Source organism: Pinus tabuliformis, chromosome J (assembly GCF_031772625.1).
Source record: "Pinus tabuliformis cultivar Carrire ecotype Pingquan chromosome J, CPIR1, whole genome shotgun sequence".
NCBI classification, from domain to species: domain Eukaryota; kingdom Viridiplantae; phylum Streptophyta; class Pinopsida; order Pinales; family Pinaceae; genus Pinus; species Pinus tabuliformis.
In genome coordinates, this window is record NC_142295.1 from 560,615,560 (window position 1) to 560,638,983 (window position 23,424).

Consider the following 23,424-nt stretch of genomic DNA (forward strand, 5'->3'; position numbering starts at 1 on the left):
CTGTCGAATTCAACTCATTATCCAGGAAGATGATCTAGAAACTCCCTTCCAGTACCTTAGAGTTTGCATGTCGCATTGGAAAGTTCTTCGCATTCGACGACAAGTTTACATCATTGACCTTCGATCGGATGATTCCATGGGTGTTTGACTTCAAATTCCTTATTCACATTCATGGATTGTGTTGGATGTACCTTGAGAGCCATTGTCATTATTGGTGGTTTCTCTCGTGCCTGTTAGCGGTTTACATCATTGACTGGTAATCAAGTGGTTTTCTATCATGTTTGAATTCGACAACTGTGTTGACATGTTAGAATTCGTACATTGATCAGGTTGAGATGGAGCGCAAGACCCTGGATTTCGTCTCATAAAATATAGGTTGCATGGAGTTATGAGTTATTCATGATTGTACACATATTTTCCTCTATACAGATGCCTACAACCATACCATGGATCCATACACATGACCCCTTCTATTCAGATGGCTTCGTCCATATTGTGGATTCATGTATCATAGGCATGTTTATCATAGATGACAAATATGTATATGTATATGTATATGCTTGATTTGCAAGTCTCTTGATGGTGTTGTTCTAGTCCTTGCCTTGGCTTGTAAAGCATCTCAACCATCACTCCTTGTTCTGCCTTCATGATTTAGGGGGCATTTGTTACACAATATTTTGTCACACCTCCTATTCACTTCCTGTTCCATATCCCGAAGTGCCAAAATGATGACTACTGTGAAGTATATCCATCATGATACATAGACAAAAACATCCCTGAAAAACCAAAGTAAAACTGCCCTGATTTAATTCTGAAGAAGGTTAGTTAAAACCCTAATTTTTAGGGTCAGTGTGTTTTGCTCCACTGCTTGCCTGTGTTGATGGCAGGTTTCACTCCTTTACCCTAGCGATGCAAGCGCGAGTTTTGATTTGAAAACTCACGCTGAACCTCTTCTGGCAGGTTTTCCCAAAATGGGGGAGAAGCTTTGTATGTTAGAAACTTCGAGAACAATGAGCTGGATATTGGTTGTGTTAGTTTTTGGTAGCATCAGAAGTGCTCTAGCCTTGAAAATTGGTGGAGAGGCTAAGGCACATGAGTTCTAAAGAACCCAAAAATCATTTGGTGAAATTCCACCCCGATTGTATTTATTAAATAATTAATATTTTTAATGGGGTTCCTCAGTCTAAACTTAGGGAAATTAAAATGTTAATGGGTATTAATCAAAATATGGGTGATAATGATCTAGAAGGTGGATCGAGTCATGTTTTAATCTTAGCCATTGATTAGAGACTTAATCTCGGCCGTTGACCACTCAACATGAAAAGTATAAAATGGAGGCTTGGGGTTCATTTGGAAACACACACACACACACAGAGATAGAGAGAGAGAGAGAGAATTGATCTAGAGTTTGATTTCTGGAGCTAGGAAGCTGAGAAATTCGAACTAAGTGATCATTCAACAACAGAGGGGCAGTACGAATCCGGGAGAAGGAATTTCTTGAGAATACTGACAGAGAGGCAGAGAGAGAATGTAGAGAGGCAGTGTAGTAGCTAGGAAAGGCTGATGCTGGGTCAATCTGGGCCCACGCAGAGCCAAAAGGGCCAACATAGAGCAGAAAAGCAGCTTGTCACGTAGAATCCAAAATTGTTGGAACAACCGAAACTGTCGAGAACTGCCGAAACAGCCAGGAGAGTTGACGCAGAGGGCAAAGAAGTTGACGCAGAGCTCGAAAGGCTGACGTAGAGCCTAAGTGGGGCCAACGTAGAAATAGCTAGGGTTAACTAGTCTTGTGCCAGATTCGCCGAAATTCTGCCGGGTAGATTCAAATTTGCTGCAGTTGGGGTTCCTTCGAGTCCAAGAATTTTCACATGGTATCATAGCATTGATTTTGAAACAAGAAGAGTAGATCCATTGCTGAGCAGTGAGGCCGAAAGCTGCACTTAGTAGCAATTCAAATCCCCTCGAAGGGATTATGTAGTTCTTTCTGGGAAGCAGATCCAAATAAATCTCTCTTTGAGTAAGACGATAGAGAGGTACGATTTCCAGTTTGTGAGTTTGCATAGGTAGAGGGAGTGACGTAGAGCCTCATCGCAATGCTTGAAGGGCACAGTTTCTACTGAGGCAGAAATCGCTGGAAAATAATGAGGACACGTAGAAGGGGATTTTTCTCCTCAAAGAACTTTCTGCTAGAAAGTTTGAATTTCTCACTTGCTAAGAAGTTGAGCAGTACTAAGCAGTGACTAGAGGAGTCAGTTCGATAGTTGGGTGAGATGGAATCACATGGGCTCAGAGATCAGGATAGGTTGGAAAGTGCTTCCAACTATGTCATATTGAAGACCAGAATCTTAGCTGTTCTGGAGGAATATGATCTCAAGGCCTATATCAAAAGTGTTGTAGTTGTTCCTTTTGACACTGATCAAAATAAGAAGTACAAGGCCGAGCAAGGGAAGGCAAAGAGGCTCATTCCTGATGGAGTTTGAGATCATATGGTCTCACACTTGTAGGGCAAGGATACAACAAGAGAGATGTGGGAAGCCTTGTCTTCTCTGTATGAAGGCTCTTCCGAACAGTGGAAGATGTATTTGGAGCAGAAGTTGCAACGGAATTTGATGCAGAAAGGAGAAGGGTTGAACCTCTATCTTCAGCATCTTCAGGACACTAGAGACCAACTTGCTGCAGTGGGGTCCACTCCTTAGCCAACCACGATGTTGAGGATAGCCCTGAAGGGAGTCTCAGATGAATGGCAAGTTTTCATCCAAAGCATATTGGGTAGAGAAAAACTACCTTCATGGGAGGAGATGTGGGCAACTCTTCAACAAGAGGAGTTAAGGAGGGACCTAGTGAATTTCAAACTCAGTGGCAATAGTAGGATTTGCACAAAGACCAAGGAGGAGGAGGAGAACAAAACTTTAGCATCGAAGGGAAAGTAGAGCCGAAGCGAAAGAAGGACATTTCGAAGGTGAATTGTTTCAGTTGTGGCGAGATGGGCCATTATGCATCCTAGTGTCCTTTGAAGAAAAAGGATAAGGATGAGAAACATGATCCTAAGGCTGCTTTCACAAATATTGATGAGGATGAGTTTTCCATGAGTGCCCATGCATCTCTAGGAGGGAGATGGGGTGCTATTGAGTTGTAGTCGAGAGGACTACATGTGGGCAGGATCCTTGAGGAGTCCACCTCTTGGATCAATTCCTTGCTATGGGAGCCCAAGATCCAACAGTAATGAGATGGAATTAGTGTTAGATGATGCATTGGATTGTTTGGAGGAAATACTTAGTAGCTTGGGACTAGAAACTGATGAGTGTAGAGAAAGGTTGGCAGCAGTGCAGATGACACAGTGCAGAGGTCAACAACAAAGCAAGAAGATTCAGAGGGTCAGCAACAGTCAGTTTCCAACATTCATTGTATTATGCTGAACACAATTAAGTTCAACTAATTTTGGATGTTTTTCAGTTACTTCTCTCAACAACTGAGTTGCAGTACAGATGCAGTGTTAGTAGTGGCAGTGCTAGCAGCATAGCAGATGCAACGTTTGAGAGGGAGTTGTAGTACAGATGCAATAGTGGCAGTGGCAATGTCATGGGAAGTAGTACAGTAGCAGTAGTAGCACAATGTTGGTGGCAACAGCAGTGCAGAAAGGGGTGCTTTAGAAACAGAGAAGCATGTAGGTGGACATTGTTGCTAGAGCACTTTTTTCGCTAAGAGGGAGTGTTAGGATTTTGTAGCATCAAAAGTGATCTAGCCTTGAAAATTGGTGGAGAGGCTAAGGAGCATGGGTTATAAAGAGCCCAGAAACCGTTTGGTGAAATTCCACCCAGATTGTATTTTATTAAAATAATTAATATTTTTAATGGGGTTCCTAAGTCTAAAATTAGGGAAATTAAAATATTAATGGGTATTAATTAAAATATGGGTGAGAATGATCTAGAAGGCAGATCAAGTCATGTTTTAATCTTAGCCTTTGATTAGAGACTTAATCTCGGTTGTTGAAGACTCAACAGGAAAAGTATAAAATGGAGGTTAGGGGTTCATTTGGAAATAGAGAGAGAGAGAGAGAGAGAGAGAATTGATCTAGAGTTCAATTTATGGGGCTAGGAACCTAAGAAATTTGAACTAAGTGGTCATTCATCAGCAGAGGGGCAGCGAGAATCTGGGAGAAATAATTTCCAGAGAATACTGACAGAGAGGCAGAGAGAGCTTGTAGAGTGGCAGCATAATAGCTGGGAAAGGCTGACGCTAGGCCAGTCTGGGCCCACACAGTCCCTACGCAGAGCCAGAAGGGCTAGTGTAAAGTAGAAAAGATGTCTGTCACGCAGAATCCAGAACTTCCAGAACAACCAAAACTTCCAGAACAGCTGGGAGAGATGACACAAAGGGTAGAGAAGATGACGCAAAGCCTGAAAGGCTGACACAAAGCCTATGCAGGGCCAGCACAAAAATAGCTAGGGTTAACCAGTCTTATGCCGGATCAGCCAAAATTCTGCCGGGTGAAGTGAGGTAAAACTCACTCATATTTTCGCCAATATTTTCTCTGTAAAATATCTCTAGTTGAGCATCCTAGATTTGTATTCAGATATTTCTCCTACATAATAATAAACCCTTAGAACTGTTGCATCGATTTTCCTGCATTGGGTTTTTCCAGGGACTATTGTGTCCAAAAATAAGTGTGTCCTATGTATCTTGTTCTTTGCTCTATTTTTTGTTTCATGAGATAAAATATTTAATTAGTGTAGGCTGCAAAAGTAATTTTCTTTAGTATTCAGAAGAATAACTTGATGAATGTAATTTAAAAATCAAGTAGGTGAAGTAGATTCAGATTTGCTGCAGTTGGGGTTCCTTTGAGTTTAGGAATTTTCATAGGTTGTTGTAGATATGGTCGAGCTCTCTCATTTGGATCTCTTGATATTATCATTATGGGCCTTCCCCTTGAGATATGGACCTTCCTCCCTCTTTTGTGGACCCCTAACTCCCTCTCCCTTCCTATAAATCAACTCCCTTCCATCCCCAAATGGTTGGTCATTGATTGCCTGCATTCCTATACTGAAATTATGCCCAAATGCTTCCCATTCTAACTCGGAGAAGTAGTGCTTGAAGCATCTTTGCTTGGACTTGGATATCCACCAAAAGGAGGTCTCCAACATCAAGGTATAGGTTGTATGCTTCCCTTTTCAGCTCATTAATATATATATCTGATGTTCAATTTCCATAATTGTGTAAATGTTTATGCTCTTAGCTTAATACTCGATCTATTAAGTAGTTTACGTTTGATGTATGCCATATATGCTCTTGTATCTTGCATTTCTCTTTGATATTTCTTACAAGTACTCGGACATGAAGAACAAGTAAGAAGAAAACCTAGAAGCGAAGGAATCAAAGTCATCTCCAAAGGATTGAGCGATTAGCATTAGAGCGAGGTAGGACACTCTCTTTCTGCATTTGTTAAACATAAGCTAGGAAGGTGTATGTTAGTTTGTTAACTTTTTTGCTAGACCCACATATTGAGCTAGAGAGATCGCATCTGTCCCCAAAGGGGATTTATCTTCACAACAATGATAGAAGTAGAAAGTGAAGCATGGATAGAAAATGATAATGAAAACTTTGATATACGACCAGTTTTTGCTAATTCACAAATAGATAAAGAAGATCAAATTTTGATTTTAATGGAAAATAGTGAATCCTCCTCATATTGTGAACAAAATCAAAGTTTTCAGGAACAATGTAATATTGAATATCTATCATCTCGTCAAGTGGCTTTACATCCTATGGCGAAATTTGGCAGTTCTTTAATAGAATTTTTTCTAGGGAAAACTTTGAATATTAATGATAATCTGGAAGAATCTCAAAAGAAAGAATTACTAAAGATGTTACAAAAACATTCCTCTTCTTATGAATGGGAATACGCTGATATGAAATGAATTGATCCTAACACTTGTATGCATCATATATGTATTGAAGAAAATATCAGACCAATCTGACAACCCCAGAGGAGAATGAATCCAAATCTAAGGGAAATTGTTAAAGAGGAATTACAAAAAATGTTAAATGTGAATTTCATTTATCCAATATCAGACAGCCAATGGGTTTCACCTTTGGTAATTTTTCCAAAAAAGAATGGAAAATGGAGAGTATGAATTGATTATAGGGAATTGAATAAAGATACTTTAAAAGATCAGTTTCCACTTCCTTTTATAGATCAAGTCTTGGATACATTGGCAAGGAAAAAGTATTTTTCATTCTTGGATGGTTTTAGTGGATATAACCAGATCCGAGTAGCTCCAGAAGATAAAAATAAAACAACTTTTACTTGTCCATGGGGAACTTATGCTTATCAAGTACTTCATTTTGGGTTATGTAATGCACATGTAACATTCCAAAGGGCAGTTTTAGGCATATTTTTTGATCTAATTCATGACTGAGTGAAAGTTTGCATGGATGATTTTACTATCTATGGAAACTCTTTTGAAGAAGCCCTTAAGAATCTGGAAAAAATTCTCATTAGATGTAAAGGAGAAAATCTCTCATTAAGCCATGAAAAATGTTTTATGATGTTCACTGAGGGAATTGTTTTAGGCCACCATATTTTAGGAAATGGAATTAAAGTGGATGCATCTAAGGTAGAAGTCATTTCTAAATTATCAGTTCCAACTTGTCAAAGATATGTTAGAAGTTTTCTTGGTTTTACTGGCTATTATAGAAGATTTATAGAAAACTTTACAAATATAGCCTCTCCAATTTTCAAATTTCTTACAAAAGATTGTGAATTCATCTGGAATTCTGACTGCCAAAAAGATTTTGAAACATTGAAAGAAAATATTTCCGAAGCACCCATTTTAAGAGGACCAAATTGGAAATTACCTTTTCACATTTCGACTGATGCCTCAGATACAACTTTAGGAGTTGTATTAGGACATAAAGATTTAAATCCTTATGCCATTTACTACACAAGCAAAAATTTGACTCCTGCAAAGTTAAATTACACTATAACAGAAAAGGAGTTTTTAGTTGTTGTACATGCCATCAATAAATTCAGACATTATATCACTGGTTATGAAACCTTCATTCACACAAATCATTCTGCAATTAGATATTTAATGAATAAATCAATTACTAATGGCAGAATTACAAGATGGTTATTGTTATTACAAGAATTCAATATTACTATTTTGGATAGACCTGGAAAACAAAACACAATTGTCAATTTTCTATCTAGAATCCAAATTGATAATAATGATGTTTCTGTAGAAGATCATTTTCCTGATGAATATCTTTTTGCAGTATCTATTGAATCTCCTTGGTTTGCAGATATTGCTAATTATTTGGCTACAGGGAAATTACCATCATACTTGTCTCCTTGAGAAAAAAAGGAAGGTTATTTAAACTAGTGCATCTTATTCATGGATAAATGAAGAATTGTACAAGATAAGACCTGACTTAATCATTCAAAGATGTGTTAGAGAGGATGAAGTACTAGAGATATTAAAAGCTTGTCATGATGAACCATGTGGAGGACATTTCGCTGATAAAAGAACTGCTTATAAAGTCCTTCTCTTAGGATATTATTGGCCTTCTCTTTTTAAGGATGCCAATGTATATGTTAAGAGAAGTGACAATTATCAAATAATGGGGAAACATGTTCCTTCATATGAAATGCCTCTATAACCTCAGGTACTTATTGAACCTTTTGAGAAATGGGCTTTGGATTTTGTTGGTCCAATCAATCCACCATCAAGAAAAAAAAGGTACATTCTTGTTTGTATAGATTATGTCACAAAATGGGTAGAAGTTAAAGCACTTCCTTTTGCTACTGAAAATGCTATAGTTTCATTTCTTTTTGAGGATATTTTTACTCGTTTTGGTGTCCCAAGGGAAATTGTGACAAATCAAGGCACTCAATTTACATCCAAGTTGGTACAAAAGATAATGGAGGAGTAAAAATCAAACATTGTAAGTCATCTCCATATCATCCACAAGCCAATGAACAAGTTGAATCTACCAATAAAGTAATTGAAGCAATTCTTACCAAGACTGTGCATCTATAAAGAGGAGATTGGGCAGAAAATCTTCTAGAAGCTTTATGGGCATATCGTACCACATGGAGAAACACAACAAGACACACTCCTTATGAACTTGTTTATGGAAATCAAGTTTTGTTTCCTATTGAGTTCCAGAATTTTTTTTTAAAACAATAGCCAAGTTGGGTCTTGATTTATCAGAAGCCCATAGACAAATAATGGAGCAATTGAATGAACTTGATGAGATACGACAAGATGCTATTCATAGAACCAATATAGTCCAACAACAAAGATCCATGTGGCAGGATACGTTTATCAAGGAAAGAAAATTTCAGCCTGATGATTGAGCATTGCTTTTTGATTCAAAATTTAAAGATTTTCAAGGAAAATTTCAAACTCATTGGTTTGGTCCTTATGAGATTGAAACTGTATTTGATAATGGAGCAGTCAAAATCAAAACCATTAATGACGAAAAAGTAACTTTCCTTGTAAATGGTCAAAGATTATGAATATATCAAAAACCATTAACAAGGGAACAATTCATAAGAAATCTACAACATAATCTTGATTTGAAGTTGGTCAAGGAAGATTCTTCTTCCTCTCCAACTTAGCCTTCTACTTTCTTTTTCAAAATAAAAAATAAAAAATGAATGTAAATAATTATTTTGTATAAACATGAAAACCAACATTGTTGGCATGTTTATATAGAAAATCTAAGTTGAAAATCAAGAACCCTTGGCAACATAGATTTTCTTTTTGATTCCCTATTATTGTCCCATTTCTTTTTATTCCTCTTTTGAAAAATAAGACAACTACAAAATTGTCAATAATCTGCAGCTCTCATGGAATTCCGCAGCTGACTTGACAGATTGCAACCAGGGAAAATGAAGATCATGGAAAAAACAAATTGGATGAAGATTACAACTAAGCAACTTGAGTACAACCTGCAAAAAGGACAAATCCAAAATCAGCAAGGAAAAACAATAGGTATGTAAATATTAATTAAATAATAAAGAAAAAAAAACATTGAATTATGAATTAAACAGATGTATGACCGTTGTTACCACCATTTTGTGTAATGATTACTTTTATTATGATATAACTTCGGTTCTAACGAAAATATCTTGTCAAAAGATATAACTCCGATATGAAACCTTGCTATCATTTAAATTCACTCCCTTTCTTCCATATAACATTCCACTTCCTTCGCATACCATCATAGTTTCTTGCATCATTCCACTCGACCCTGTTCCATTGCCGAAAACACCTCACTTATTACCCAAATTCCGTCCTCCATAATTGAATTCCTTCCATAACCCTATCAAAGAGAGCAATTAAGGGCTAAGACTTCTTTAGCATGGGAGTCATTGTACACTCAGAGCCGAATGGGGCTAAATTCCTTGAAGGATACCCGCAGGTTAAACAACAGTTGCAGCAAGCGCAGTGGTTAGAGTTTGTGGAAAATTTTGATGGGCATGAGAAAGAAGTGAAAAAATCATTCGCTAGAGCATATGATGGTATAGAGGTAGAAATTGGAGACATTAGACTGGTTTTGACAGAGTCATTTGTAGTAGAAGCTACCGGATTACCGAGAATCGGGGAAAGCTGGTTCAAAAACCAAAAAATCAAAGAAAAAGAATGGGAAGTCTTCCTCAAAAACCCAGGTATGGATATCTCTGTTTTTAAGAAGGGAATTCCAGTCACAACCTTAAAGAATAAATGGAGGAATTTGTTATTGATTATTCAAAAATTCATAACTTGTGAAGGTAGGCTTGGAAACATGTTCTTTTACCATGCTAGCTGAATGATGAATTTTCTTGATGGTAATAAAATCAACCTCCCTTACTTCCTACTTAATAGTTTGAGAAAAATGGTTGGAAATATTCAAAATCCGATACAGTCCATAGATAATTCCCTGTATCATCATGGACTAGTAAAGTTTTTAATTGAAGACCGTCTAAAAAGCAAAGGGGATAATTGGGAGGATTTTTTGATTAGAAATCATTTCAAAGAATCTGAACTAGAAGAACCTAGTGATAAGCCTAGAAAGAGTAGAAGAAAATTTCCCTCAAACAAAGAAAACTCACTTGCACAAGAAACACAACAAGATCAGTACTCTGATGATGAAACCCCTCTTATAAATGTGTTAGAAGCTATTAAGCAGAAGAATGTTAGAAGAAAGATATCGAACAATAAAAGGGAAAGTTCATCGAAAGAAGAAACCGAGCAAGAAGAAATTAAAAAGCGTCCTGAACTACTAAACTACCACCATTAATGTAAGAATAAGTGCAAGGCTTAATAAATCAATACATGCACAGTCTAAAAAATCTCTGGAATTTTTCAATTTAGAATAAGAAGAGGAATCGAGAGTTCCATCACCAGTTGCCAGTCCAACTAGGAGAACTCTAGAAATTGATCATGTCCAGCAAGAAATATACGACTACATAGAGTCTTTGGAACAAAGAGCTACGGGAAATACTGTTGAATCATCCTCAAACTAAGAAGAAATTATTCATTTTGATCCTCCAGAAGAACCCCAAATTGTAAACACTCTCAAAGAGGAAATCTATGAATTGGAGGTACTAAATAGACATTTGAAGCAGGAAAATGAAACAGTAAAGGCACAAAATGAAATCCAGAGAACTCAAAATGACAACATCTTGTTACATCTTGGTTTATGGTATGAGAAAAATAAGAAATTGAAAACCAAAAATCAATTTCTTAAGAAAAAGGTCACAAGTTTGCATAACATAATCTTGATGAAGAAACCAAGGATGACAACAGTCAGTATGAGGAAAAAAAGAAGGACTAACTTAGATGTCCTTGCTCAGGCTTCTGAAGATGCTTAGTGATAGAGAAAGATTACAAATTTTGAAATTTTGTGCATGAGGACATGCAATGTCTTCTGTGTGGGGGAATGTTGAAGCCCAAAATTGTCTCTTTTTGACCACCTTCCTACACTCCATCCTCCTTATTTTTGACTCTAATAACTCTAATTGAGCACAATCTACAAGGTTCATGGAAATAACAGGTACTTAAGCATCTTTTATTTCATAAGTATCATTGTTCTTTATTATTTAACTTAATATTTGTATGAGCTACTAAATTGCACCAATTCTGCAGCTAATGACTGATTCTGTAGCAAAGTCGAAGGTTTGATAGGTTCCGAAACTTCAGCCAAGAAATGAGACATATGGGCAGTTGGCTAATAACTGGCACAATGGTATTTATCTATCTCCATGTTTTGGATCGACGATGAGAACACCGCATAGGCCCAGTCAATGTGGAAGTCAACCAACGAAGAAGGAGCCGAAGGCGAACTAGGCGAGCAAGGAAATTAATTGAAGCAGATATTTAGCCTCATGATTTGCTTCTCCAATAGAAAATCATGAGGAAATCATGAGATATTATCTTTTTATGATATTTTTAGTCTCTTTTGAGTAGGATAGGCTCATAAATCTCTAAACAATTATTTGATGGAGGTTATAAATCTACCTCTCGACATGACAAACACAGTCTTGCATATTGTTTGAAAAACTATGTTTTACAGTTATAAAACTTTGTTTTATTTGATATTTGTGTTGTGCGTTTCCTTGATGCGTATATAGTCCATTTGAAGAGTCCTTTTGTTGCCTACATCTTGCAAGAGGCCCCCCTGGAGTTGTAAGGTTTTATTGTTTTCAAACTAACATTTCAATTTCACATTCTATATAGTGTTTAATTTATTTATTTCACTGATAGTTCAATTGTTAATGAATACTTTTAATATTGATCACATAGTTGATAATAGAGCACATTTTGTAAGCCCCAAGGGTTAGCTCAATCGGTCAAGTCGGGGCCTCACCAATGGGAGGTCACATGATCGAAACCCGAAAGCTCTTGGGGTTAGGTCAGTCAATAGGCCGAGGGGTGTGACCCCCTTCGGGTGGGGTCCACCCTAGCGTTGTTCGATCCTGGACGTAGCGGACCCACTGACCATGGGTATCCGTGAACTAGTAGTGAAAAAAAAAAAAGAGCACATTTTGTTTAATCATTTTGTTGTAGGATGAATGAGTTAAGACGAGATATCTTATGGCCATGATAAGTAGTATAGTAGAGTGTGGATTAAATTATGATTTATAGTACAATTTGAGTTTGGTGAAGAGGATTTCAATTTCCAATTAGTGTTAATTTCTCTTTTTCTGTCAAAGTGATTTAGATTTAGTTTCATTATTTAGTTGAATAAATGTGATATTTATTTTTGAAAAGTGTGATCTTCCTTTCAATAAAGTGTGATAATCCTAGTTTCATATTTCTCTCAAGCAAGTGTTATTTTTCTTTCAAGTAAAGTGTGATATTTCATTTAAGAAAGTGCAATAATTTTGATTTCATTTTTGTTAAAGAGTGACATATTTACTCTCATATAAGAATATTGAAAACATGTGCATCTCCATATCTCAAATTTCTTGAATAATCAGGACTTCTAGTACATACAGTACACATACACTTCATCAATATACTAGCCCTGTTCGATCATTTATGTAGTAATTTAACATCAATTAAATTACCAAACAACTTCTTCAAGAAACCATATTGAATATTGATCAACATTATCATGTTTATTTATTCACATGTCATGCCATCATGTGGAAGAGATTTCTTCAAAAAAGACTTACCATGCTCATGTTATTGAGCACATTTATGCAACCTGATCTTTCTGATGTCATCATCTCTTTGCATAATCTATCTACATGCTAGAATAATTTCTCTGGCCTTTCATCAATCAGCGTATCCATATAAAGAACCAAACAATCTTCAGTAGTTCCCTCTAAAGTTGTCAGTATTTTGTACTTTAAGGGATTACATAAGACGTCGACCGATTTCATTATGCTCACCAATCATGTCTCTATGTATCGAGTAACTAACTAGAGGAGCTCTTTACTCAATCTTTATTCAAGACTCACCAAGCTCATGCTACCAAACACAATTTTTCCCAAAATATTTGAAAACATGAATTCTTCTTTTCTAAATAGCTCTCAAGGATATACATACCTCTTCCTTCATATATTCATTTAATCAACCTCTTCATGTTTCAAATTTCATTCTTTGATCTGGTCTTCTTTCCATCAAAGAATCATTATAAGGTTTGCTCTTGTTCATTTATTCTTATCTTTCCATGATCTTGCAGACTTTATTTTAGACTTGCAATTCTCACCAGTAAGAGAAACCAAGCAAAATATACAAAGACAAAATCATAATTTCAATTTTGTCAATCTAGGGTTTTCCCATGATTTCAATGTACTACTAGGGTTCTGGATATTGATCCTGATCTCTTCAACTACCGGAATTAATCAAGATCTTTTACTTCTGTGATGTTAGCAGAATTGCATATGAAAGAGTATGAAAAGCCACATGTGCATGCTTTAAATAAGATGAAACATAACGGCAACTATCAAATCAAAGAAACAAAAACACATTCATAACGGAGTTCACCCAGTGTGGGTTACGTTTCTGGGCTCGGTGTCAAGAGTGGGGAGTTCGATTCATTAAATGATGCAAGATGATGATGAGTACATAGTACATTTGTCATTACAAGGATAAATTCCCTCAACTAGAGTGACATGTCTCTCCACGAGACATTCTCCTATAGGAACTGTCACTCAGATGGGCCCTCCTTCAACATTACAATATAATAAATTATCACATGACATGGCATATAAGCACCCTTCAACATAAAGGTATCAAGGATCTCAACAACAACAACACCATCTCAGCAAATCAAAAGAAAGACATGGCATCATTGAATCATATACCTCCACTTTCGGGGATGGCCTGAAAATTCAAATCTCATCCGATGAAATGGATTGAACCGTTGAATTTGTGGCATGAAATCATGTCAAACGACTATAAACTTGGCCCCTTTCTAACACCGTAAAATTCTAGACCCCCGAGAATCTTGAAGATTCCCCTAAAGATTCCTTCTTGGAGACGGGTGAAATATCCACTGCTCTGATGAAAATTATGGGCACACCACTGTGCTCCTTCTGAAATTCTGTGAAAAATGACTATAAAGTCGACATCATTATGCCTCTGTAAAAATCAGCCTCCAAGGGAATCTTTTAGATTCCTTGAGATTCTATAAAGATTCCTCACTATTGACTACCTGAAATTTCGCTGCTTAGATGAGGAGATGGACCACACCATCACGTTCCCTGCAAAATTCTAGTTCTTTTGAGTATAAAGTTGACATGATTCTGTCACTATGAAAAATTGCCCTCCAGGGAATCTTTTAGATTCCTCAAGCATCAAATAATATTGTTGCAAAGATTATGTCTTGAAAAACGTGCAAAGCATGATTCCTTCTCAACCACTCTGTCAAGGTTCTGCCCTCGACTAATGTTTCCACAGGCGCTGCGCTCCACTCTTCCATTCCCTTCGTTTCGGTCACGACTCCATTCCACCTCCAGTTATCCCCCCAACGAAAGAGAAATTTGGTTTGCATACAAAGTTTTGGGTGGAATTTATAACACCTGGCACCCTGGCGGAACTGTGTATTGAGTGGTTCGTTGGGCGGAGGTCCCGAGGTCAAAATCGCAGGCCTCCCCCTCTGTTACAACTATTTTTGGTGTTTGATTTAAAATGGTGTGTTAACCATTTAAGTTGGAGTGGCAGCTTATATAAGCGTTGGCAGGTTGTTAAGTTTAAGTTATGGTATGGGCGGTGGCCGTTACATATGGGGCCACCGCGGTCCTCTTGCTTCGTTACAATTTGTTTTGGTGTTTGATTTAAAATGGTGTGTTAACTATTTAAGTTGGAGTGGCGGTTTATATAAACATTGTTGGGTTGTTAGGTTTAAGTTATGGTATGGGCAGTGGCCGTTACATATGGGGCCGACACTTGGGGCAGGTCGACCACATGGTCGGCGTAGGTTCGAATCTCGTCTACCTCCAAATGTAGTTGGCCATTTTTTTAATATATGTGGGTGGTATGATATGTAACAGTCGCGAGCCATGCGCTGGTACTTATAATGACTGAAGGGTGGCAGGGGTGGTGGCCCGCTGCCCCTTTTCTTAATATCTTTGTTTTCAATAAAACAAATTAGCGTAAATTTTTTGACCAATTTTTTGGGTTTTACTAGCAAAATTAAAGAGGCAAAAAATTCGGCCTTTCCATCGGTCGGATTCCATGCACCGGTACTTTGCCAAATTGTTGTCTCGTTAGTGACTTGCGACTTGGAATCAAGACGACAAGCACTACGATATGGTCTTGGTTTGGGAAAAATCCGAGAACTTTTTATATTTGAGCTATTCTAAGCCACTTCTAAATTCTGAGCGTTTCTGGAGCCACCTGGATCATTCCTCCCCACTGTGGAGCTTTTGGTCCTCCAAAAGCATGAACATAATCTGTAACTACTGTGTTACATTTTCTGCATGACAAGTGTCTTGACAGGTCACACTTCCTTCTCCTTCACCCTTGTTCTTCGGATCCATAAGTTATGAGTCAACACCTACATCCTTTGCAAATCTGTAGTACAATATTTACAAGCTACATGTTCAATTACATGATCAATCATGACCCAAGCAACCCCATACTTGCCAAGAGTTTATAACACACACTTTGTGGTCAAGTTTACATAATAATAGAAACCAATACCCCAACTATCAATAGACGACCAAAAACATCATCGTTGCTTTAACAAGTGATGGAAAACACATCATCACTTTTACTTTTATATCGCAACATATGATTTACAAAATGCGGCCATGACAAGCTACCATATCTAGTAAATCAACAAATTGAACCACCAGGAATGTGGTAGATTCGCTTGTTGAACACCTTCACCAGTTGGTTTCTACACGAGCGATTTGTCCTTAAGACATTTCTTTGGATGGAGCCTCCAACATGTGGCTCTTTGATGTCCACCTCTGTTGCAATGATTGCAAAAAGACTTCTTCCTTTTTCCTTAAGACGTTGCTTTGGATGGAGCCTCCAACATGTGGCTCTTTGATGTTCACCTCTATTGCAATGATTGCAAAAAATATTCTTCCTCCAGACCTGTTTAACCTTCTTCTTTCCCTAATGTGGAGAAGGCATTTCACACCTCATCTTCTTTCTTATTGACATTCTCTTCCAACACTCAACAACCACATGGTTATGTAAACCACAAAAACTACATGGTTTTCTATGCCATGATTTCTGCTCATCATTAACAATATGTTTGTAATCAAAATCAAATTTAGAATATTGATATTTTTTATACCTCTCTTAGCTGTCTCTGGTGCAATTCTGGCGGTGAGGGCTTGCCTAAGCTCTTCCTATGCAATATGAACTATCATGGGAGGATTGTGTTGAGAAATGGAAACAAGAAATTCGAGTTTAATTTGTGATTGAATTAAACTGTGAATTAAAATCAAATTCTATTCTCATAGAAACTTGTAAATATTTAATTAAGTTTAATTAACTTAATTAGCTTAGGAATTTCGAGTTGGAATTCTTTCTGAAGTCATGTATATGTTCTCCCTATATTATAGGGGTCCAAGATGAGTTAAGTATGAGTTGTAATTAGTTAACTCAGTTTATTGAGTTAAGTCTAGTTAAATTAGTTCCAAACTATTTGAGGAACTAATAGTGAGTTAACAGTCAGTTGGTGCAGTAATGCATTAACTAGTGCTACTCCATTTAATTGAAGATTTCCTCATCAGAAACTCATGAATGTCGATTATGAGAAAGACCTATTTAAGACTAGAGTGCAGGGATAGTGTACTATTTGTTGTAGAATTATTTGAGTTGTACAGATGGTGCATGCAATCAGGAACTGCACCTAGAAGGGAATGCATAGTTTTGGATGCACTGATTTCCCTTTAAGATGGGCTAATCATCCATAGGAATTGTGCAAGGAAATAAGGACTTGGAGAGAAAGAGAATTGGCTAAGTGTTAGTGAAGAGTTTGCTTGTGAGTTGGAGATTGATTTTACTGAGTGCTGGGATTGTTCTTGTGAGAACAAGCATTGTAATCTCATATTGATTTTCTAATATATGCAATACAAATAGTGGGTTTTTGAGCTATGGCTTTCCCCAGATATTTATTGTGTTATGTATATTTGATTCTATTCCTCTTTTCAATTATTGTTTTTCTCGATCTTTATGTGCTTCCGCTGTAAAGAGTAGAAGTAGATTCTTGTCTCTTGCTTTAGTACATTGCATGAGCTTGTGAATCTACAGGAAAATCTCCATGGTATCAGAGCTGAGAATACTATACTAGAGGATATTTTGAAGTTTTCTGAGTTCAGGGTTACAGGTGAAATTCAAATTTGCGTTTCATACTTCAGGATTGATAGATGGCGTTCTACGGTTTATGGCTCGAGTGTGCCTTGGAACGTAGCTCAAATTTTATAGCCTGGAGGGACATGATGGACATTGTGCTAGAAGATAATGGATTGAAGGAATTCATTGATCAAGAAGTCCCCAAGCCAACAACATCAGATGCACAGAACTTGGCTGAATGGAAGAAGTGTGTGGCGAAGGCAAGGAAGATAATCCTTGAGGGAGTTCGAGACCACATTGTCTTGAGTCTCCATGACAAGGAAACTATGCATGCTATGTGGAAAGCATTGATATATTTATATTAGAACAACAGTGACCAAAGGAAATTGGCACTGAAGGACAAACTTCAAAAAATAAAAATGGAGAAAGGCGAGACTATTTCCAAATACTTGACCAAGTTCACTCAATGTCGTGATGAACTTGGAAGCGTTGGAATCACGATTATCGAGGAGGATATGGCGAGTCTTGCTCTTCTAGGACTCGCAAAGAGTTGGCATAGTTATCAGGACTTTGTCAATGGTCGGGAGAAACTGCCAGATTGGGAATGACTGTGGTCAGATTTGATGCATGAGGAGATCAGGAGGAACATTAGGGATGGCTCTTCATCAAAGACTGACGATGAAGAGAATTGTGCCTTAGCGATTAAGTAAAGGAAGGGGAAAGGGAAAGATTCCCATTCCAAATAGGATTCTTATCATGGAGGTAAGAAGAAAGATATGAAAAAAGTTAAATTCTTTCATTGCCGTAAGATGGGACATTTTGCTACAAATTGTCCCCTCAAGGAGTCCAAGGAGGAGCGGGGGGTGAGGCTTTGGCCTCTTAATTCGAATTGGAATTTTACCTCATTTAATGCATGGTGTCATCAATTTTTGGAAGTGTATGGTACTTAAACAATGGAGCTTCATTCCACATGAATGGTGAAAAAGAGTTATTCAGTGACCTGGAGGAGAAAGATTTCCATATGCATATCGAGATGGGTGACGACGAGAAGTATAATATTACTGGATTGGGCACAATTGCTTTCTAGAGGGAGCATGAGGCTCCACTCACCTTGAAGAATGTTATGTATGTACTTGGGCTGAAGAAGAACTTGGTATCCATTGCCATGCTTGAGGATAGAGGCTATGATGTGATCTTCTCAAAAGGAAAGTCATTCCTTCGACACATAACCACGGGTCAAGTAAAGAAGATAGGGATTCAGGTGAAGAATCTCTATAAGCTGGAGGTAGAGGAGTATGCTACTTTGAGTTAAAAAGAAGAAAATATGCATAGCTGAGATGTTGGCGAGTTGTGGTATAGGCGATTGGGCCACTTGCATCATGGTGCTTTGAAGATATTGCAGGAGATCTCTACCGGTCTTCTCAAAGGTACGCTTGAGCAAGTTGATACATGCAAGGGTTATGCTTTGGGAAAATACACCGAGTCTTCCTTTGGAGACAAAGACAGTCGAGCAGAGTCTATTCTAGATAGAGTCCATTCAGATGTGTGTGGACCATACTTGACAACATTCACAACCAAACACAGGTATTATGTTATATTTGTTGATGACTATCCTCGTAAATGCTGGATATTTTTCATGCAGGAAAAGGATAAAACATTCACAAAGTTTTGTGAGTTCAAATAATTGGTGGATAAAGAGTTAGGCAAGAAGGTTAAAGCTCTGCAGAGTGATAATGGTGGTGAATATGTCTCAAATGAGTTTAAGAACTTCTGTGCAGTGGAAGGGAATAAATGAGAGTTGAAGGCACCCCATAACCCTCAACATAATGGGGTGGCAGAGAGGAAGAACATAAGCATAGCATGGGAAGTGAGGGAAATGTTGCGTGATAAGGACCTAACACTACACTTGTGGGTTGAGGCATGCAACACATCAGTTTATGTTCATAATCGCAGCCCACATCAGATACTTGAGATGAAGACACCAGAGGAAGCTTATTCCAGTAAGAGTCTAGATGTTGGTCACTTCAGGATTTTTGGGTCATCTATATATTTCCATGTGATCAAAGATGCACGGAAGAAGCTTGACCCAACAATAGAGTTGGGGATATTTGTGGGGTACACTGATACACCTCACAACTATCGGGTTTACATGTCGACCAGTCAGATGACAATGGTTCACAGGGATATCACATTCGATGAGGAGAAGGCCATGCAAGTTTCCCTTGAGAGGGAGCTTTAGCTACATGCAAATGAGGAGATTTTAGTTCCTAAGGTTGAGGAGCCTCAAATTGATGTGGAGAAGCCACATGTAGAGGTTCCAGGAGTGGAGACATCCACTCAGGAATAGTCTTCCAGAGAGGGAAGAAAGAGCACTAGAGAGGCTGACAGATTGTTGAATGATGCACGGGAGAATGTGCGATAACCCACTTCTCAGCGTAGGAAGAGGAGGTCCCCTGAAAGGTACACTAGATACATGGCTCTTATGGGTGCATGTGTTGTGATAGAGCCATCTTCCTTTCAGGAAGAAATGCAGCAGTCGTTTGGGTTGATGTGATGGTGGAGGAGTATGACTCCATAGTTCAAAACAATGTTTGGGATGTCGTCCTGAGACTGGAGGACAAGTTAGTAGTGAGCTCACGTTGGCTTTACAAGGTAATGCAAGCTGCAGATGGTAGTGTGGAGAAGCATAAGGCTAGATTTGTGGCCTGTGGATTTTCACAGTTAGAGGGATTGACTATGATGAGACCTTTGCTCTTGTTGCAAGGTACTCGTCAATTAGATCTATATTGGCAGTATCTACACAGATGGGTTGGAAGATCCATAAGATGGATGTGAAGACAACCTTCCTCAATGGCATGATTGAGGAAGAGGTGTACATAGAGAAGCCCGAAGGTTTTGAAAACTTTGACCGTGAGTCGCATGTGTGCCGAATCAAGAGAGTGTTGTATGGGCTGAAGCAAGCACCCCGTGCTTGGTACACCAAGATAGATAGCTACTTCACTGGGTTGGGCTTCACAAAGAGTGAAGTGGATGCAAACCTATACCACATAATGGTGGAAGGTAAGATGTTGATCATTGTATTGTATGTTAATGATATCCTATTGACAGGTGATGAGGAGTTGATCAAATATTTCAAGGAGGATCTTACAAGGGAGTTTGAGATGAAGGACATGGGGCTCATGCATTACTTTCTTGGCATGGAGGTATGGCAGGGAGATGGGGAGTTGTTTGTATCTCAAGGAAAGTATGTCAACGCGATACTCAGGATATTCCCCGTGGAGAGCAGTAAACCCATGGAGACTCCTATAGTTGGTAACTAGAGGAAGGAGGATGCTACTTCAAGGGAAGTAGTGGAAGCTACTGTTTACAGGTAGATTGTGGGCTCACTCATGTACTTGGTGAACACATGACTAAATATGTGTGATCTGAATAGAAAATGGCATCAACCCATGGTATTCATCCACCCATGGAATTTACCCATGGTATTGTAAGTGACATCCACCCATGGTATTGTGACATCCACCCATGGTATTCATTCACCCATGGAATTGACCCGTGGTATTGTGGCATCCACCCATGGAATTGATCCATGGTATTGTATCTGAAAAAGACTATAAGTAACAAGTCACATTTTGTAAAAGGGAGTTTGTCCACCACAATGTAGCTCTTACAATTATTCTCCATTTTAATAAAAAAAAATATTTGTGTTTTTTTTTAATTGGGAATTCTCCTCTTTTTCTTCTGGCATTTCAATTTTTCAGATCTTGGGGGTCTCTCCTCCAAAATCCATTTCAATCTTTTAGATCTTGGGGGCCTCCCTCCAAGATCTATATCAGTGGTATCAGAGCAGGTTATGATTCCATGAGAATGAGGGTTTGATGCATATTTCAGTCTCAAATTTTTGCAACAACATTCAACGAACATCAGGAATGTTTTTGGGTGGCGAGTTTGCAGATCATATCTGAAAATTTTTGTGCAAAATTTACAAAAACGAATAATAGATATGGATTCTTTGTGAAAAAATACCCAAATTGAAAAAAAAAAATTGGCTGAATCAGAGTCCGGATGAGGGAGATATCATTGATTTAAAATCAGCTATGTTGTAGAAATGTTTTTGATGGAAATTCGTGGATGATAGCTTTCCTAGCATTTTTTGCAATTTTTGAGAAGAATTTAAAAATTTTTATTGTATATCTGAGCTCCTCTCGAAAAATCACTCAATTTCAAAAAAAAAATGGGTCGAATCGAAGTTCGGATGTGGGAGATATCGCTAACTTAAAATCAGCTATTTTTTTAGAACTTTTGTGACGGCGGAAAAGTTGCAGCGCGAATATGAGATTCTAGAGTGTCCAGATTAGGATTTCCAACACATGTGAAGATGAAACATGGTCATTATGTTTTCAAAAATAGGTTATAATAAATATTCTGAGTTATATTGACCGATTTATGTCCATTTTAATTCTGGAGCAGCATTCAGTGCAGGTTTCATTGGAGACGTGCTCTCCCACCCTGCTTTAGTAGGCACTTGCTTTACATTCATCAGTTTCAGCATGGCAACATTTGTCTTGGGCTCTTTGGAGACGTGCCCTCCCACCTCGGGCTATGTAGGCACCTGCTACCTCATCAACAACCAACATCACGGTTATGGGTCAACCACACAAAATCTTTGTCATCGAAGTCCATTTGCTAGGCCGCACACTCTTAGTATCACTGTTGGTCACAAGCATTACAGGGTATCTCTATCCTCGGATCTTCGTTTGTCATGGTTATGGGTCATCCATAAACCCACACTTCATCGAATACCATTTGCTAGGCTACACACTGTTAGTATCACAGTTGGTCACAAGCATTACAGGGTATCTTTGTCCTCTGATCTTCATTCATCATGGTTATGGGTTAACCACATAAAACCCTTCTCTTCAGTGGCTCTTCATATTCAACAAAGGCTTTGTAGGAGAAAACTTCACACAATGGGGACCATTGCTTCTTAAGGAGGGATGAATGATCCAAATAGAAAATGGCATCAACCCATGGTATTCATCCACCCATGTTATTCATCCACCCATGGTATTGTAAGTGACATCCACCCATGGTATTCATTCCCCCATGGTATTTTCCCATGGTATTATGACATCCACCCATGGTATTCATTCACCCATGGAATTGACCCGTGGTATTGTGACATCCACCCATGGTACTCATTCACCCATAGAATTGACCCGTGGTATTGTATTTGAAAAGACTATAAGTAACAAGTCACATTTTGTAAAAGGGAGTTTGTTCGCCATAATGTAGCTCTTACAATTATTCTTCGTTTTAATAAAAAAAAACTTTGTGGTTTTTTTTTTTTTGGTAATTAGGAATTCTCCTCTTTTTCTTTCGGAATTTCAATTTTTCAGATCTTGGGGGTCTCTCCTCCAAAATCCATTTCAATCTTTTAGATCTTGGGGGCCTCCCTCCAAGATCTAGATCAATGTGCTATGCAGTTAACTAACTTAGTCAAGTGATAGTTAGGCCTACCAAGCTATATTGGAAGGCGCAAAGCATGTGTTGAGATACCTCAGGGGCATTACTCAGTTTGGATTATGGTACAGACAGACAGAGGGAGTGAAGCTTCAAGGCTTCACTAATGAAAATTAGGCAGGGAGTCCATCCGACAGGAAGAGCACATCAGGAGGGATCTTCAGCATTGGTTAAGCGATAGTTTCTTGGTACAACAGGAAACAGAGATTGATTGCACTCGGTTCGGCAAAGGCAGAGTACATGATTGAAAGTCAGGTAGCATGTGAGGCTATTTGGATGAGGAAGATCCTGGTTGGTTTATTTGGTCAACAGATGGATCCTACTATGATTTACTACGATAATCAGAGTTGTATCAAACTCTCTGAAAGTCCATTTTTTCATGATCGATCCAAGCATATTGATATTTGATATCATCATCTCAAAGATTGTGTATTGGGGCAGATCATGTTGTTATATTACATTACCATGGAGGAGAAAGATGTTGACATCTTGACAAAGGGGTTGTCAAGATGTAAATTCAAGTTTCACAGAGACTAGATCGGGGTAGCTGATAATTCCTTTCTTGTTGAGAGGGAGTGTTGAGAAATGGCAACAAGAAATTCCAGTTTCATTTATATTTTAATTAAAGTGTGAATTAAAATCGAAT